Source organism: Jaculus jaculus, chromosome 4 (assembly GCF_020740685.1).
Source record: "Jaculus jaculus isolate mJacJac1 chromosome 4, mJacJac1.mat.Y.cur, whole genome shotgun sequence".
Classification (NCBI taxonomy): domain Eukaryota; kingdom Metazoa; phylum Chordata; class Mammalia; order Rodentia; family Dipodidae; genus Jaculus; species Jaculus jaculus.
The window spans coordinates 1,218,758-1,237,735 of NC_059105.1; the positions used below are offsets into that span (position 1 = coordinate 1,218,758).

The 18,978-nt window shown below is 49.9% G+C and overlaps 1 protein-coding gene across 15 annotated transcripts in view; it reads left to right on the forward strand.

The window, feature by feature from the left end:
- The first annotated feature begins 746 nt into the window (after positions 1–746).
- The window catches only part of Kif1a (kinesin family member 1A), an 88,688-nt gene continuing 70,456 nt past the window's right edge, over positions 747–18,978 (forward strand). For all 15 annotated transcript variants that reach the window (XM_045146724.1, XM_045146727.1, XM_045146725.1 and 12 more), the window contains exon 1: positions 747–849. The gene's annotated coding sequence lies outside the window, so the exon portion shown is untranslated. The remainder of the gene's footprint in view (positions 850–18,978) is intronic.

The window sequence follows — 18,978 nt, forward strand, 5'->3', positions numbered from 1 at the left end:
ATGCGGGGCAGTCCTGGTGGGTGGGCTGACCAAAGGCCTCGTGCAGGTCGCTGCACCCTGGGGCGGTGCCGGAGGTTGGCAGGGCTCACTGAGATGCCCCTCTAGTGCAGAGGCAACCGAGAGGGTTGGCAAGGCTGGGTTTGCCAGTGTGGGCCGAGCGCAGCCCGCGGCTAAGGGGGGACCGGCTCTGACCCTGAGGACGGGGTGGCCGGCGAAGGAAGGGCCGGTCGGCAGGAGCGCGACCTTCTCGGTGCTCTGGCAAACCCAGCTGTTACGGCCCGCAGTGAGGACCCCTCACCCGAGCGCCAGCGTTCCCCGCTGGTGACAAAAGCCCCTCGTCCGCCCGCGACCCTGGCGAGCCCCGCCCCGCCCGGCAGGTGCATGGTTTATGGACGTCGTGGCGTCGGCGGGGGCCGGCAGGAGCGGCGGCCCTGGCGCAGGCCTGCGACGAGCTCCGCGGGGCGCCCCGGTCCTCCCCCCCCGCGGGCGGGGGAGGCGGGCAGGGAGGAGACGCGGCCTCCGCGCCCGGGCGTCGGTCCCCCACCTCTCCCCGGTGATGTCACAGCCCGGCGCGCACCCTCCCGCTCCCGCTCCAGCCCCTCTGCGGCCGTGACGCGCGTCCCTCTCCCCGCGCGACAAACCAGCGGGCGGCTGGGGCTCGGGCGCCGCGCGCAGCCAACCAGCGCGCGGGGAGGGAGGGCGGGCGCGGGCGGGCGGGGGTCGCGCAGCCCGTCACGCGGCGCCCGCGTCACAGCACCGGGCGCAGCCGGCCAGCGCAGTCGCTCCGGGCTTGGGGACCCGCGCGGGTGTCGGGGTCCATGCGGGGCAGCGGCCCGTGACGCCGGAGAGGTAAGCTGCCGCCTGCCCCCGCTGCCGCCTCCCGCGCCTTGCACCTGTCCCAGCTCGCGGTGCCGCCCTCGGAGCGCCCCGGGTGTCGCGAGCCCGGCCCGGGGGCGGGAGCCCCGAGCCCGGACGTGGCGCGGCCCCTTCTCTTCCCTTCCCTTCCCCGGCCCTCCTCCGCCTCGGCCGAGAACAATGGGGCGAATTCAGGGGTGTCAGCGCTCTGTGCACGGCCGGCCGGGCCCTCGGCAAAGGCCCCATCCCTGACGCGCCACCCTAGGACGCTCGGCTCGGGAGGGCGGGGGTCGCCGGGGAGGGCAGCCGCCGGCGGATCTGCAGGCCGGGGTGCCCCTCCCTGCGGAGAAGCCTGCGACCGGCGCACCGCGGCACCGGCACCCGCGGGAGAGGAAGGCGGGGATGGCGGGGAGGGACCGGGATGCAGATGCGGGCGTCGGCCGGCCGGGGTGCGGCTGCCGAGCCAGGCCGCAGGGAGGGCGTGCGGGGCGGCCCGGAGCGGGCGGCCGCGCGGTCCCCGGTGGGGGAGGGCGGGCGCTGGAGGCGATAGCAACGCGGGCGGGCGGGACGCACGGGGGCTGCGGCGCCAGGGCCAAGCCCCCCGCCTCGTGCGCGCTCGCCCTCCGGTGCCATAGCCCATCCCTGGAGACCCAGCTCCCTTCCGAAGACACTCAGCACCCGGGAGGGGCCCTCCGCCGTCGTGGCCTGCGTCTTCGCAGCCAGCGCCCCAGTAACAGGTGTGGCCTGTGCCCGGCGGGGAGGGGGTTGTGGGGTGCGTCGTCTGACCTGGCGACTGGGCTCGGGTGACAGGAGGAACGTTAGTAGAGAAGATCCTTGCAGTCCCTCTTTAAGCCTCCCCTCACCCCGTCTGCGCCCCAAAGAAAGGCCACCGCCCTCCCGCTCCGGAGGGGCTCGGGCGGCATCGCGGCCCGGAGGGAGGGTCTGCGGGCGGGGCGCAGGGCTAGGTGGTGGGGGCCCGTGACTGGCGTTGGGGGGAGGGGAAGGAGGGATTGCCAAGTCATGGGGCCTGCTGGGCGCGATCGCGATGTCGCCCCGGTGAGGACCCGGTGCGCGCCCACGTCGTCCGAAATGGGGACTCTCTCCTCCAGGCTGGAGGACGGGCTCCTCAGCGGCCACCCTTTCTAAGAGGTGCCCGCATTTGCCGGGATTAAAGGCCTGCTAGGCCAAGCGGATTGGATCACGCGGCTGCGGGATGAGGAGGTGCAGAGGGCCCCTGCGGCGCTCAGAGCTGGTCCAGGCCCAACATCTGGGACCTATGGTTCTCAGCGCAAGCTCCCGCAGAAGACGCGGTCACACCGACCTGGCTGAGGGCATTTGCCACGGCCATATGCCCCACACCTTGGTCGGCACGACGGTCTGAGGTTCAGGGGGCTGGCTGCACCTGAGGCGGCCATTTTGCAGGTGTGGCTGGCCACACGCTTTAGTTAGGCTGTGGGTAGGGGAGTGGGCACATGTGGGTGCAGTGCAGTTAGGCAGGATGAGAGATGCTACGAGGTCCAGCGCAGGTCTCAGGTCAGCTCTCACTCTGTACAAGCACCATCTTCTTGGGGTTCCTTGGTTTTGGTAGGTGGGGTCAACATTCCCAGGAGGAAGCAGGAAGTTCAGCCTCCTCTATGAAGAGTGGGGAAGACCTCCCTGTGCCCTAGGCATGGACCCCTCCCCCCAACACACACTAGCAGTTCTCTTTTTTGGTGCGGTGGAATCTGAAGGGCCAAATGCCTTCTTGGCCTGTGTGCCACAGGAGGCTGGCTTCAGAAGGCTCTGTGTTAGGGTCTGTATTATACCTGTAGCGATTCCCCTTCACTGGGTGCTGTCTGAACTGCAGCCTGAATGCTGGCTCACAGATGGAGCACCTGAACCTCAAGGGCACACTAAGCCAAAGCGTGCAGGCCGAGCTGGAGTCAGGCCCTGGCGACTGGGAAGAAAAGGCCCAGCTTGTTCCCTCCTGGACCTCCCATCTGTCTGAGTAGTCCTATAGGGCGGAGGGCAAAGATAGGGCGGAAGGATGGATGGGGCCTCCTGGGACCAGGGTTCGGAGGAACTGGGAGACTTCCACAGCCAGCCAAGGAGAAGCAGGGTGTGCCAGTGTGGCACCATCAGAGTGGGGTCCATGGAAATACTGTCATTAGGAGAACCACACCTTGGCCACGCCCCCAGGGCTCAGGGGTGTCCATCCATTAAAGAGTCAGGAGGGCCCTCAATGGCTACCGGTGGTGGACAGTGGTGGGCCTGGGCTACTCATGCATAGTGCGGTTCCCAGTACTCGCTAGGGCTTGGGTGCATCCAAGCGTGGTAGACCCAAGGGACAGAGTTCCCCACCTCCCATGCTGGTGGCCAGAATCAGAAGCAGGGCCTGTCCAGCCCCACCTGAATGATTCTTGAGCCCAACCGGGTCCTGGTCTGTGCACAGCCTGACTGGCCCCTCAGTCCTTGTCTCATTGTTTGAAGGAAGTGCTGGCTAAGCCAGGTCTGCCTGATACACATGAGTTCATTGCAGGGTGGAGGGCCCAGTAAGCTTACCTGGGAGACTGGGCCTCATGACCTCTCTGAGTGCCGCCTCCCCTAGCCCTTCCTGACAGCTCTTAGCTCTGAGTTTGTCTCTGGACTCTGGATTTCATTTAATCCTAGGCCTTGTGGTGTAGACAAGCCCAGCCATTAAGATGGCATGTGAGTCCCATTCTATGCTGAAAGTTGCTCAGAGTTTAGCACTCAGGTCCAGGATGGACAAACTGCATTCTACCACCCAGATCTCCTTACCCTTGGATATAGCGTGTGGGATTCCTGACAGCCCTGCCCAACATCAGAGACCTGAAGCCATGGCAGCCCTGCTCCAAATGTGGGGCGAGGGCCAGTGACGCCAAGTGGCTGAGAATACCCCTATCCAGTGTGACAGTGGCCTCAGAAGTTGGCCCCCACTGGTCCAGCCTCACCTCCTCACCATCTTCCCTTGTGTTGGTGATGACTGGGGCCCACCTGAGGGTTGCTTGCAGTAGAGATGAGGCAGAGATGATGGCATGCCTCTAGGGTATCCTGGGCGCCACTGGCCTCGTGTTGGGGTCAGCACAAAGGGAGGGGGCTTTAAGAGCATTCAGGGCCATGGCAACTCCTAGAGCTGTGCCTTCCCCATGTTGCTCTCAAGGGGCTGAAGCAGCATCCACTACACACACACACGCACACACACCATGTTCACATTTGCCCACAAGTGTGCAGATTCACACTCATGCTCTTGGACACAGTTGTATGCACTCATCCACATGGTCCGCTGCACTGCTTTCATTCCTGCCTGACTCTTTGATGGCTCCCCCAGCCCTAGATTTCTTTGGGTCTCTAGGAAGGCCGCTGTAGCCATCAGCATATAGGACACAGCCCCTCTCCTGCAGGCTTGGGTCTGGAACGAAGGCAGCGCCATTTATGTGACATAGGCTGCACTGTGCCCTGGTTTGCATCCTCTTGTCTGATGCTCCCAGACCCCAATGAGGAAGGGGTGGTATCCCCACTTTTCAGATGCAGAAACTGAGGCTCTTGAAAAGCCGTGTGACTCATACAAGAGGCCCAAGTTCTATTTCCACTTCCTGAGACTCCAGAGATGGAGGCTTTTTCAGTGCCTTTCCTCTACTTTTCATCCATCTATCCTACCATCCCCTCTTGCCTACTCCTCAGTGCCCCTTCCAGGGGCAGCATGGTGCCTCCTATCCCATAAGACACTGGGTCTGTCTCTACCTTCCAGAGGCCATGGCCGTAGCTGCCACCCTGCTAGCTGGAGCTATTGTGGGATTGTGGGTTCTTGAGACTGGCTAGGCAGGGTACCTTCACTCTGGGTCACAGGAAGGCTCCCACAGTGCAGCTGTAGGGTCTCAATGGCCCAACTGTTCCTGTGGCCCCTCCTCTTTTGGCTTGCCTCCAATGGTAGGATGCTGATGCCTAGGGGTGCCCAAAAGGGGTATTGAACCAGGGCTCCTGCCTCCATCTCCACATGCCAGCCTCCTTTAGGTGAATCTCAGTTGCCTTTCCCACCTGTCAACAATTCATGCCAGGATGATGAGGGATGGACCAGCCAGTGGGAACCGGCTTCTGAGGCTGCTGCTGCCCTTGGAGTGGGGAGACTTAGCTACTCCATGCCACTGCTTTGCTTGTAGGGCTGCAGGTCCCTGATGTTGGGCAGGGCTGCAGCAAGTGTGGCAGGCCAGGCCCAGGTGTGGAGGAGCCTTGGGGTCTCACTGCCTTGGTACTTGACAGGACTTTCTTAGGTGGTGTATTTTTTTTCCCCCTTAGCCCTTAGCTTTCCTTTTCTTATACAGAATGAACCTCTTTGTCCTCACCTCTCCCAGTTCTAACTCTCCTCTTTTCGGACACCCCAACTCGCAGAAGGCTCCTCTGCTGTCTGGGCTGGTTTCTGTGTGCGACTTGCTGCTCCCTGCTTTCTTGTTACTACACCCCTCAACTGGAGACTGTTTCTTGACACCTCCCCCCCACACTACTTGCTTCTTGGTTTTCTGTCTTGTTTTGCTGGAACACATCCTTGTGTGACTTACTGAAAATGACACATAGGTCTTTGAGTGTGTAAGGGGGTCTTGCTCCATCCCTACCCTCCATAGGAGAAGATCCAGGCAGCCCTCTAAATGTTGAATCATTTCCTCATAGCTCTGGGAATCAGGGTGCTTATGAGAGTCTTTGTCAGCATGTCTTTCTCTCTGGAATCTTCATTTTCCATGGAGCTCTACTCATGGATGTGGGCAAGTCTCAGTGTGGGGTTTTGCTTTTAATGATGCTCATGGCCCTAAAATGCAAGACAGAGCCTGCTCTTTATTGGTTCATAATTCTGTCCCCTTTTATTTTTTTTCTGTTTTCCTCCTCAAATTTATGTGTTGCTGCCTTTTATCATCTCTCTTTTTTGTGGCAAGCCAAAAGACTGGACTTTTTTTCATGCAAGGAGGGGGGAATTGGTGTGCCAGGGCCTCCAGCTGCTGCAATTGAACTCCAGATGTGTGCGCCCCCTTGTGCGTATGTGCGACCTTGCGCTTGCGTCACCTTGGGCATATGGTTTATGTGGGACCTGGAGAGTTGGACGAGTCCTTAAGCTTCTCACGCAAGGGCCTTAACTGCTAAGCCATCTCTCCAACCTCCATATTCTTTTAAAAAATACTTATTTGGGCTGGAGAGATGGCTTAGAGGTTAAGTGCTTGCCTGTGAAGCCTAAGGACCCTGGTTCGAGGCTTGATTCCCCAGGGCCCACGTTAGCCAGATGCTCAAGGGGGCGCATACATCTGGAAATCGTCTGCAGTGGCTGGAAGCCCTGGCACACCCATTCTGTCTCTCTCTCTGCCTCTTTCTCTGTCTGTCACTCTCAAATAAATAAATAAAAACAAACCAAAAAAATTAAAAAATATATATATTTATTTGCAAAGAGATAATGAGAGGAATGGGCATGCCAGGGCCTCCTGCCACTGCAAACGAACTCAAAATGCATTGCCACTTTGTGCATCTGGATTTACATGGATACTGGGGAATCAAACCCGGGCCATCAGGTCTTGCAAGCAAGCACCTCTAGCCACTGAGCCATCTCTCCAGCCCTATCATTGATATTTTGAGACAAGGAGACACTCACCTTTCTTGCCCCTAACTGTTCCCACTTAAGAGCATCCTGTTCCTGACTCAGAACATGGCATTTTTGTTTGAAGTGCTGGAGTATGTAAGCATGCTTTTGTGTTTGCTTCACTTGCTCTGGTTCCTTGGCTTCTCCTTCCCATGGGGCCTGTGTTCTGCTGCTTCGTTCTAGCCTTCCACTTTAACATCTGCCCTGTTCAGGCACCAGAGGCCTCGATGGTCTGTTGGTCCGTGCGCATGCTTGGGACGCCCAGCCCAGCTGCATACAAATGATTGTGATGTGGCTGTTTCCTAAGTGGATTCTGACTGGAGAAAGGGTCCATCTAAGCTTAGGCCCAGGTGATAGGGTGGCTGCTGCCAGGCTGCCCCTGGCATCAGAATTTTGGTTCAGCCTCTGCTCGGAAGGCTTTGTTCTTTCATGTTTGTGGAAATAGTCAGGTGGTCAGGTGGTCAGCTGCTAATGCAGGTCCTGAGGCTGCTGCCTGCTGTGGGGTAGGCTGTGGGGATGGAGTGAAGTTTCTGTTTTAGCACCTATGTCTCATGCCTGTTTACTTCTGGATACCTTGGGTGCCCAAGTTTGTGCCCCAGGGAGGATCCCATACTGAGCACTCCTTTCTATTCCACCCGTGTTGCTGGAGACCAGGGTACTGAAGGATGGCCATCCACACCCTTTGCCTTCACTACCAGGGTGCCCTACATTTCATAAGGTCTCAGTGGGACCGGCAGTCCTGGATGTCAGTTGGCTGAGGGTCCCCTTCTCACTCTGGGAGTTGGGGGTGTGGCCTGGGCTGGCTGTGACTCTGTATTTCCTATGATATGGAAACCTGTTCTGGGTTCCCCCACAAAAACTCTTCTAGAAGAAACAGCATTTGGGAAGAGGCACAAGAGGCACTGTGCTCTGCAGTGTCCCAGATGAGTATGTACATGTATGTGTGCACACATGTCAGACTGTGGGTTTAACTGGGAGGTAGACAAGTGGAGGCTGCCAGGGTGCCCCGAAGGCTCTTGGGTGATTTGCTGCATATCAGGAACTGCTTCTGGTGTCCAGGAGCATCTGCTCTGGAGCTGGGTCTGTTTTGCTTCTCATGGGCACCCCCCTTCTCCTGCCACGCTTGTCAGGTCACCGCATGTGTCTCAGTTCATGTTCTGTTGCTGTAATGAAATACCTGGGACCTGATAACTCACATAGATAGAGACTTATTAGACTTGTGGTCCTGGAGGCTGGGAAATTCAAGAGCATGGTGCCAGCATTCTGTCAGCGCCAGTGAGGGCCTCATGTTGCATTGTAAGCATTGCCTTCTTTTCATTCTGGGGGAGTTGTGTGGGTGGCCAGCCATAAAAACACATGAACTGAGCATCACATTAGCGACAAAGCAAGTGTGCCAGAGAGCTCGCTTTTGAAAAAAAGCTGCTCCCATGATGACCCATTAAACCACAAATCCATGGGTGGTCCGTCCCCTTCAGCTTGGTCACCTCTAGAGGTTCTGTCTCAAATACGTTGTTAGCACATGATTCAGGGATGTGTTTCCCAACTTGAAACTTGGGGTCACCTACAAGCCTCAGATAGTTGGCCTTTTCTTGTTCTTCCTATGCACAATTCTGCCCCTTGTTGACACAGAAGCCTGACGTGATCTGAGAGTCCAAGGGAAACAGGTGAGGTTCCAGAGGGTTGGCCCATCTGCTGGTCACAGTGACAGGTACTGTGGTTCTGGCAGCTCCTTTTTGGGCTGTGCATGGGTCCCAGCAGCCCTGTCTGAGTGAATTTCTCTGTACGGTGGTCCAGGCAGGCTCCTGTTGTGCTTTGACTGTGCGTGGGCTCCCAGCAGCCATCTCCTGGTGAGTGTCTCTCTTGTGTCATTTCTGTGTGCTACAGCCACGCTCGTTCACACGGGCCTCACCAGCTCTACCCCCTTTCTCCTTCCCTCTGGCTGTCCTCACGCAGACTTTCACACACTGAGTTCACTACCTGTGTTGCCCCACTGTGGCCCTTCTCCCTGGCCCAGGGGCTCCAGCAGTGGCTGACTCCTCTAGTGCTGCCCCTGGTTTGCCACCCACCCCAGGCGTGTTCTGGCCTCTGTGCTTGTGAAGCGGCTCGCACCTCCTCCCTCCCGTGGCGTATGGTCTGACAGCATGGTCGTGGCTACCCTTTATTGGATGAACAGGATGATTTCCTCAGGTCTGTTTTTGAGTCCCTTTTGTTTGCATTGGCAGTTTTCTGTCCCTGCCCAACACCTCCCAGAGAGCCAGGGTCTCATGTAGCCCAGACTGGCCCCTGTCTACCTTCTGAGTGCTGGCATGGGTATGTGTCAAGTGCTTTGCTTCCCACTGCTCTTTGTATTTGCAAGTATATGTGGGGTGTGCATATGTATGTGCTCCTTTGGGTCCTACATGTGCATCGGTGGCAGATGTACTGACCTGCTCTGGCCTGAGTGAAAAGTCGGGCATCTTGCTCACTTGCTGTTCCGCCTGTTCTTGTTTGGGTTGGAATCTCTTACTAATCCCAGAGCTTTATTTATTTATTTATTTTATTTAGGTCGTTGCACACCTGCAGGTGTGAGTGGACACACCCATTTGTTTACCATGAGTTCTGGAGTTATGAGCTTGAACAGTCTTAGGCCCTTCAGGCCTTCATGCCTGTTCAGGAAGTGCCTTAATCACTGACCATTTTTCTGCCTCCCTCCCCCCAACCACCAGTCTTAATACTGCAGTTGTCTCTCCTGATCTTCAGGGGACACATTCCAAGAGCCCCCATGTATACCTGGAACTATGGAGAGGACTATATTCTTCCTGTACACATGTATCTGTGATAGAGTTTATGAAGTGAGAACAGCGAGGGATTAACAAAAACTCATAATAAAGTGGCACTATTACAATAGACCTTAGTGAAACTTACTTAAAACTTGGTTAAGCCGGGTGTGGTGGCACACGCCTTTAATCCCAGGACGCGAGAGGTAGGAGTATTGCCATGAGTTCAAGGCCACCCGGAGACTACAGAGTGAATTCCAGGTCAGCCTGAGCTAGAGTGAGACCCTACCTTGAAAAAAAAAAAAAACAAACCCAAAATTTGGTTACTATTTTGGGATCATGGTTGACCCCAAGTAGCTGAATCCAAATGTATCAGTCAGCTTTTTGTTGCTATAGCAAATAACTGAGACAATCAATTTAGAAAGATAAGTTTGTTGAAACGTTGGAAGTTTTGGAAGCTTTGATCCAAGGTTGCTTGGTCCAATTGCTTTGGGCTTGTGTTGGGACATCAAGGAAGGAGTTCATGATGGAATAAAGCCATTTACCTCATGGTCAGCCTACTAAAGAGGGAAGAAGAAAGGGTCTGGAGTCCACTGTCCCTCTTAAGCACACCCCAGTGACTGGATGTCACATTTGTTCTCATCCTGACTGTTCCTCCACTTCCTAACAGTGCCAAGCTGGGACCAAGCCTTTAACACAGGAGCCTTTAGGGAGCATTCCAGATCCAAACTGTAGGGTCAGGGACAGCAAACTCATGGGCAAATGAACAATGCTTCCTTTCATACTTCTTAATGGTGTTCTTAGAGTCTGCCTCTCCCCATATGCATTTTTAGGAGCAACTTACCAAATTTCACAAGAGCTGAAAATGAAATTTAAAATTACACTGATGTTTTAGATGAATTTGGGTGAAAAACAATCAACATTTAAAAAATCTTGATTTTTTTTCACAAAAAGGTCCTAGCTCTTTGTTTACCTTGTTATTATTTCTGTGGTGTGTGTGTGTGTCCATGTGTGCACATCAAGTTGTGAGTGTAAAGGTCAGAGGATAACTGTCCCATTATCATTACTCATTCTTCCACCTCCTTTAAGGAAGGATTTCTGTATTCCCTTGTTCTTTGCTGTGCTTGCCTGGAACTTCCAGGGAAATCGTCCTGTCTCTGTCTCCCATGTTTCCAAGTGTGCTGGGATACAGAAGCTCTCTACAGCTTCTGGCTTTTTACATGGGATCTGGGGATTGAACTTGGGTCCTTAGGCTTGAGCCGCTGCAGCACTTGACCCACTGATACCTCTCCAGACCCACTTCTTGCTTATTTAGATCTTTAGTAATGTCTTTGGTAAGGTTTTAAATTTTTCTTCATAAAAATTATGTGTCTTTTGTGACATTTATCCCTAGGTACTTTACATTGTGTGTTTTAATTTAAGTGGTATCTTAAAATGTTTTAATTTTCTGACCTTGGGTACAGCAACATCATTGATTCCAGAAATCTTGCTGAGCCTTCCTTGCTGACTAATAATTTCTGAGGATTCTTAATTTCTACATAGATAAGCAAAACTGTAAATAATCACAGTTTAGCTTCTTCCTCTCCAGACTATTTTTTTTCCTGTCTTACTGGTATGGCTGGAACCTCTACGGCAGTGTTAAATAGAAGTGGTGGCAGGCACCTTGCCCTCACTTGTGAGTTTTAATACAGGGAGTGTTTCTTCTGCCTCACCAAGTGTTATGTTTGAGTTTGTTTTTAGTAGATAGCCCTGGACATTAAAAATTGTCTTTCTTGGGCTAGAGGGATGGCTTAGCAGTTAAGGCATTTGTTTGCAAAGCCAGAGGACCCAGGTTCGATTCCCCAGGACCCACGTAAGTCAGATGCACAAGGGGGCACACCCATATTCTTTATCTCTCTCCCTTTCTTCTTCTTTCTCTCTGTCAAATAAATAAAAATAATTAACCAATTGTCTTTGTTTTATTCTGATAGCACTCACAGTTTTTCAAGGGTCTGGAAAACTACTGGATGAGTTTTAATATCTATTGAGGACGTCATACGTCCCTCCTGCTAGCCCGATGAGTGTGATGAGTCACAGTAACAGATGCTTAACAAGCACTGTGCTTTTCACTCATGGCTGGGTTTCTCTCTCTCTCTCTCTTAACTTTTATTGAGGGTTTTCACACACGTACGTGATATATTTTGACCATAATCCCTTCCCATCACCTTCTTATGTTCGCCCTCTCTCCAACTCCTTCAACCGAGCTCCTTCTTTACAGTTAAGTCCCCTTCTGTTGTGATGCCTTCCCCATCACCCACGACATGCTGATGGGCCCCATGCTGTGCAGGTCTTGCGCAGATAACAGCAGCCTCTGTGAGGTCCTGAATGCAGTGGCCACTTCATGTCCAGAGGGCAGCATTCCAGACTACTCCATTCTGTCCTCTGGCTCTTGTGTTCTTTCCTCCCCATCTTTCACAGTGCTGCCTGAACCTTGGCGGATGCGATAGAGAAGTCTCATTCAGTGCTAAGCTGCCATGCACCTAATGGACACTTCTTCTCAGCACTTTGATGAGTCTTGAGTCACCCGAGTAGTTATGCCCTCTACAAAAAGAAGTTTCTCTGAGCAAGACTGAGAGCAGCACTAGCCTATGTGCATAAGCAAAAGTACTTAGAAGCAAGTTGATAAGGACAGCATATCCATTCAGCCAAGCAGGGTTTGTAGCTTCCCTGCTGCTCCTGTGGCCTTCCGTGCCACAGGGTTTTGACTAGATTTTCGGTACTAGGCATGAATTCTGTCCTGTGGAGCAGGCCTCAAAGCCACGCATAGAGCAGTTGGTTACCCCTGGAATAGTCATGCCACTATGGCACCAGTGGGTCCATCTTTCCTGGCTGGTTGGTTGTGTAGTTTGCAGGGTCAGCTGCTGGTTAAGAGTGTTCATGGTTTTTCTCTCCCAGCTGCCAGCATAGCACTTTCTGACACAATGACAGCTAATGGTTAGGTTTTCTTGCTAATTCTTTTGGACTTTTGTATCTGTGTTCATCAGTGAAATTGGTCTTTTCTGTAATCTTCACTTTCATCATCTTCCTTGTTTGATCTGTGTCTTCCAAAGCCATAGTAGTTTCAGTGAATAAGTTGGGGGCATATTATTTCTGCTTCTCTTTTGGCCAATCTCTTCAGGAGTTGATATAGGATTCAAATTAATATTTCTTTTTTTTTTTTTTTTTTTGGTTTTTCGAGGTAGGGTTTCACTCTAGCCCAGGCTGACCTGGAATTCACTATGGAGTCTCAGGGTGGCCTCGAACTCATGGCGATCCTCCTACCTCTGCCTCCTGAGTGCTGGGATTAAAGGCGTGCGCCACCACACCCGGCTTAAATTAATATTTCTAAATGTATGGTAGAACTTACCTACAAAATGCTAGAGTTTGCTGCCTATTTTGTGGGCAAGTTTTATATATTTATATTAAATTTAAGTAAATTAGTTTTCTTGAGACAGATTCTTGCTGTGTTGTCCAGATTTGGTCTCAAACTTTTGCGTTCAAAGCAACCATCTCACTCAAGCCTCTTAAGTGCTGAAACTATAGGTGCACACCACTGTACCTGACTTGTGGGTAAATTTTTCACTGCAAATGAACTCCAGATGCATGTGCCACCTTGTGTATCTGACTTATGTAGGTTCTGGGGATTCAAACCTGGGTCCTTTGGCTTCCAGGTAAGTGCCTTAACTGCTAAGCCATCTCTCCAGCTCTGCTGACTGACTTTTAACCTGGTTATGGATCACGTTTTTCTGCCTCTTGGCTTTTCTAGTAAAATTTGCTTGGTGTTTTAAAAAATATATTTTATTAAATTAGTTTATTTATTTGAGAGAGAGAGACAGAGGCACACACACACACACACACACACACACACACACACAGAGAGAGAGAGAGAGAGAGAGAGAGAGAGAGAGAGAGAGGGAAAGAGAGGGAGAGGGAGAGGGAGAGGGAGAGGGAGAGGGAGAGGGAGAGGGAGAGGGAGAGGGAGAGGGAGAGGGAGAGAAAATGGTCATGCCAGGGCTTCTAGCCACTGCAGATGAACTTCAGATGCATGTACCATGTTGTGCATCTGGCTTAGGTGGATACTGGGGACTTGAACCAAAGTCTTTAGGCGTTGCAGGCAAGCACTTTAACCACTAAGCCACATTTTCAGCCCTAGGAAAGGTTTTAATATGGTGATGTTTGTGAATTGTGCTTTCTTCTTCTAGAGCAGTGGAGTGGGGAAAGTCTGGCAGGCAGGCAGCTTTCTAAAGGACCAATTTCGTCAGTCAAAGCCTGCTATTAAGCTTGTCTAGAGTGGGTCTGGAGTAGACTGCCTGCAGGGATGTGTAGTCAGTCAGCTAAAACAAGACTTGTCTGGGGTCTCCACCAAATTCCTGTGGTGGAAAGGTGGTGAGGACTCTGGCTGGTTGGGTCACAGATGCCTTCTTCCTTTGTGCGAGCTTTGGGAATTGCTCATCTGCCAATAGCTCCGTTCTTTTTGTGTCTGAATCTCATGGGCGCAGGCTCAAGGGTACTGCGGGCAAATTTCTGAAGTTCTATTGACAGCTTCTTCCTTTCCAGAACTTCTACCCAGCTTTCAGCTACCTCGGTCTACCCATACTCCCACCTCCATCTGTCCAGCCAAGCCCTATCACCCTTCTCTGAGGTGTTAAGTCCCTCTAGCTGGGATGCAGTAGGGATGGTAGGGCTTCTCATGCTGGCCACCTAGGGCCCGTGGTCCTGCACTGCCTGCTGTCTAGCATCTCTGGACAGTTATTTCCTTGTGTTTTGCTTACCTTGCTGGCTGTTGTTTATAGTGAGAAGTTAGGTCTGAACCCCAAGATTCTTCCTGCTGGAAAGTGGGAGCTCAATCTGCTAGTACTATTTTCATTATTATTTAGTAAGCATTTTTGTATTTCCATGATGATTTCTTCTTTGATGCATAGATGTCTAAAATTTTATGTTTAAAATTTCTAAACACATGAGTTATTTATTTTTTGTTAATTTTGAATTTGTTTTCAAATAACATGATCCATTTGGTATATTCTGGGAGTTATTGGGAGTTGTTTTGTGCTCTACTCCGTGGTTTAGTATTACATATGTTCTATGTGTTGGGAAAGATATTTTTTTAAATTCTCTGTAGCAGGAGTCCCTCTATGTCCATTACATTGTGGTTCTCCTGTTCATGTTTTTATCTTCTTGTTATTCATGCCTGCCCACCAGCGAGCTCTGTGTTAGACCCTCCATGACACCCTGATACTGTCTTCCTCATGGGGCTCAGAGTCCGCTTTCATCTCTCTATGATAATTCTTCAGATAATTTTTTGCAATTCATTAATTCTGTGTTCTGCTTTATTAAATTTTCTGATAAATATGTCCATTAAGCTTTAAATTTTAAATGCTTGCATTCTTATTTCTGGAAGTTCTGCATGGTTATTTTAATATTTTACTCCATTGTTTTCAATTACTGCTTACTTCTGCAAACATTGAAGCATATTTATTTTGTGATCTTTACATGGTAATTTAAATACCTCAAGTCCTTGAAGAGTGTCATCCCTCCCTCCCCATTCTCTGGCACCTCCCGTGACTCTTTGGCAGGATAAATTGCTTCTCCATTTGCTTGATACTGTTTGATTGATTGATAATGTTTGATTGAGAGATAACCTGGGACTGACCTTTATTTGTAGCACCTGAGGAGATGCAGTTCTCTATAGGAATGACAGCGACCGCTCTTGCCAGGGGCTTTGGGTATCACCCCTAACACCTGCTCTGAGCTGATTCTCTTTTCTTTTTCTTCAAGGTAGGGTCTCATTCTAGCCCAGACTGACCTGGAACTTACTCTATAGCTCCACGCTAGTGTCAAATTCATGGCAATCCTTCTACCTCAGCCTCCCGATGCTGGAAAGAAAGGAGTGTGCCACCATGCCAGGCTCGGAACTGATGTCTCAAGCTTGAGTTTCATCAGTTATTTGAGCAATGTCAGTTTGAAAGAAACCACATGAGAACAGGCTCATGGCTTCACATTCTTAGAAACTCCTACTTTTTCTCCACTTGTGACTGAGCGTCATAGAGAACATGGCCTGTGTCCCTTTAATGGCAGATGGGTCGTCTCAGCCTTCTGAGGTGATTGACACCTGTGGTCCTGACTGGACACATGGGAGGCTTGCCTGTGCGACAGCTGGTGCAGCCACTCCTCTGGACTCCAGAGTCAGCAAAGGCCTGCTGCTGCCTTGCCTGTGTGACCCTTCCTCCCCTACTATTCATTTTTGTTATCTTTCTTGGTGGTCCTCTTTCTTTTCTTCTGATGTTTTTGATTTGTCCTGGATTTCCAGGTACTCTGTAATGGAGGCCAGAGGTGATCATTTCCACTCCTTTTTTCTTCTGATGAGAAGCACTTAAAAAAAAAAAGTCTTTATTTTCATGCATGTATATGTGGGGGTGGGGCATACCAGGGTCTCTTGCTACAAACGTACACCAGACACTTGTGCCACTTTTTGTGTCCAGCTTATGTGGGCCACTTGGGAATTAAACCCAGGCTACCTAGCAGGCTTTGTTACAACAAGCTCCTTTAACCGCTAAGCCATCTTCCCAGCCCTAGTATTAAATTTTTATTCAATTATTTTAGAGAGAGAAGAGAGAATGGTCGTGCCAGGGCCTCTTGCCACTGCAAACAAAGTCCAGATGCATGTACTACTTTGTGCATCTGGTTTGACATAGGCACTGGGGAATCACACTTGGGCTGGCAGGTTTTGCAAGCAAGAGCTTTTAACTGCTGAACCCAAATACCCCAGCCTTACAAAGACTAATTTTAATGAGAGGATTTATTCTTGTCTTCACACACATCAGTGCTTGTCAACCAAGCTTACTTCTTTTGATATAGCATTATGTAATCCAGGCCACTCTGGAGCTTCTAATCCTCCTGCCTCAGCTTTCCAAGTGTGGAATTATAGATATTCATCACCACATCCAGCTGAGTTCTTACTTAACCTGAACTTTTTTTTTTTTGGTGTTAAGTAAAATTTTTTACAATGCAGTAAGAGCTTGTGTCATGATTAAAAACGCTAGTTAAATGGAGATATATGGAGACCCTACCTCAAAAAGCCAAAAAAAAAAAAAATGGAGATATATAACTGTCCTTCATATTGACCTTCATGTCACCTTGATGTGAATCACTGAGAAGCCAGGTCATGTTGGTTCTTACAATCAGTTTAACCTAAACCTTTTGTCCTTAACATTAAAGTAATTGTTATTCCTTTTGTTTTGTTTTGGATTTTTTGTTTTTTGAGGTAGGGTCTTGCTGTAGCCCAGGCTGACCTAGAATTCACTATGTAGTCTTAGGGTGGCCTTGAACTCACAGAGATCCTTCTACTTCTGCCTCCATAGTGCTGGGATCAAAGGCATGTGCCTCCATGCTCGGCCTAAATTCTTTTTAGGCCTAAGAATACAGCTTAGAAAGATTAAACAACTCAACAAATTTATTTATGAAAGTAGCAGTTTTACTCCTTATCCCAATTTATTTCAACCTGTTTAGTTGTTATTATTGTTTTAATTTAGCTATCTGTTGTGAAATAATACTAATTCTGTCAAGTCTTACCTATTTTAGGCATTGTACAAATAAAATTAGAGTATTTACTCTTTTATGCTTGGTTTGTTTATCTGTTTTTTTTCAATGTCCTGAGTATGAGACTCAGCCATTTATCAACTCTCCATCCTGAAATGCCACTGGATAAGATTAAGCTAACGAACCAAAGAGAGAGCTGAACCCTTTAATGAGAATGAAGATCAGGAGAGGACACACAGCAGTCACACAACAGAAACCACCCCTGAGGAGAATGTCCTTGATGAACATAAATGCAAAAATCTTCAACAAATCCCAGCAAACCAAATCCAAGAGCATTGTAAAAAGGATTACACACTGTAAGTGGGATTATATCCTAGGAATGTAACAATGGTTCAACCCATGCACGTCAACAAAGTGAAACAACTCCAACAAAATAAAGTGCCCATGATTACCTCAGTAGATACAGGCAAGACATTTGATAAGTCCCAATGTTGATTGAAAACTGGAAAAATGAAGCATAGAATGAATGTAACTTAAAACAATTAAGACCCTTTATGGGCTGGAGAGATGGCTTAGTGGTTAAGCGCTTGCCTATGAAGCCTAAGGACCCCGGTTCAAGGCTCGATTCTCCAGGGCCCATGTTAGCCAGATGCACAAGGGGTCGCATGTGTCTGGAGTTCATTTACAGTGGCTGGAAGCCCTGGCACGCCCATTCTCTCTCTCTCTATCTGCCTCTTTCTGTCTCTGTCACTCTCAAATAAATAAAAAATGAACAAAAAAAATTTTTTACAAAAGACCCTTTATGGGCTGGAGAGATGGCTTAGAGGTTAAGCACTTGCCTGTGAAGCCTAAGAACCCTGGTTCAAGGCTCGGTTCCCCAGGACCCACGTTAGCCAGATGCACAAGAGGGCGCACGCATCTAGAGTTCGTTTGCAGTGGCTGGAGGCCCTGGTGCGCCCATTCTCATTCTCTCTGTCTCTGCCTATTTCTCTCTGTCTGCCGCTCTCAAATAAATAAATAAAAATTAAAAAAAGACCCTTTATAACAAACCCAGGGCTAATATTACCATGAGTGGGAACAAGCTGGAAGTTTTCTCTAAGGCCTCATCAAGAGAGGATGACTATCTTTATCACTTTCCACAACATGCTGGGCGTTCTAGCCAGAACAATCAGGCCAGGGAAAGTAATAAAAGACATCCAAGCTGGGCAAGGAGGGAAAATGTCACTGATTGCAGATGACAAGCTCTTATATGTAGAAAACTCCAAAGACTTCCAAAAAGCTACTAGAATAAATGAGTTTCACAAAGTTGTAGGATTCAAAAATCAGTAGTATTGCTATATGATGATACTTAATTATTTGAACTAGTAATCAATAATCTCTTTTAAAATGGCTACTAAAGTAGGCAGAACTTTAACCAAAGAGGCAAAGAATCTCTACAACAAAGATTATCAAGTACTGATAGGAGATTAAAGAGGAAAACACCTACATACACATAGAACATTCAATGTTCATGGATTGGAAGGATAAATACGGTTAAAATTTCCATGCCATCCAAAGCAATCTAGTGCAATCCCTATTAAAATATCAGTGACAGGGCTGGAGAGATGGCTTAGTGGTTAAGCGCTTGCCTGTGAAGCCTAAGGACCCTGGTTTGAGGCTCGATTCCCCAGGACCCATGTTAGCCAGATGCACAAGGGGGCGCACACATCTGGAGTTCGTTTGCAGAGGCTGGAGGCCCTGGCGTGCCCACTCTCCTCTCTCTCTTTCTACCTGCCTCTTTCTCTCTCTCTCTCTCTCTCTCTCTGTCACTCTCAAATAAATAAATAAAAATGAACAAAAAAATAAAAAAAAATCAGTGACAGCTGAATGTGGTAGTGCATGTCTATAATTCCAACACTCTGGAGGTGGAGGTAGGAGGATTAGGATTCCAGGGTCATCCTTATACAATGAGTTTGAGGTCAACCTATGCTGTATATACTGTCTCAAACAAACAAAAATACCAATGATGTTCTTCAAAGAACTAGAAAAAATAATATTAAAATTTATATGAGGGCTAGAGAGATGGCTTAGTGGTTAAGGTACTTGCTTGTGAAGCCCAAGGATCCAGGTTTAATTCCCCAGGACCCCATAAGCCAGATGCACAAAGTGGCACATGTGTCTGGAGTTCATTTGCAGTGGCTAGAGGCCTTGGCATGCCCA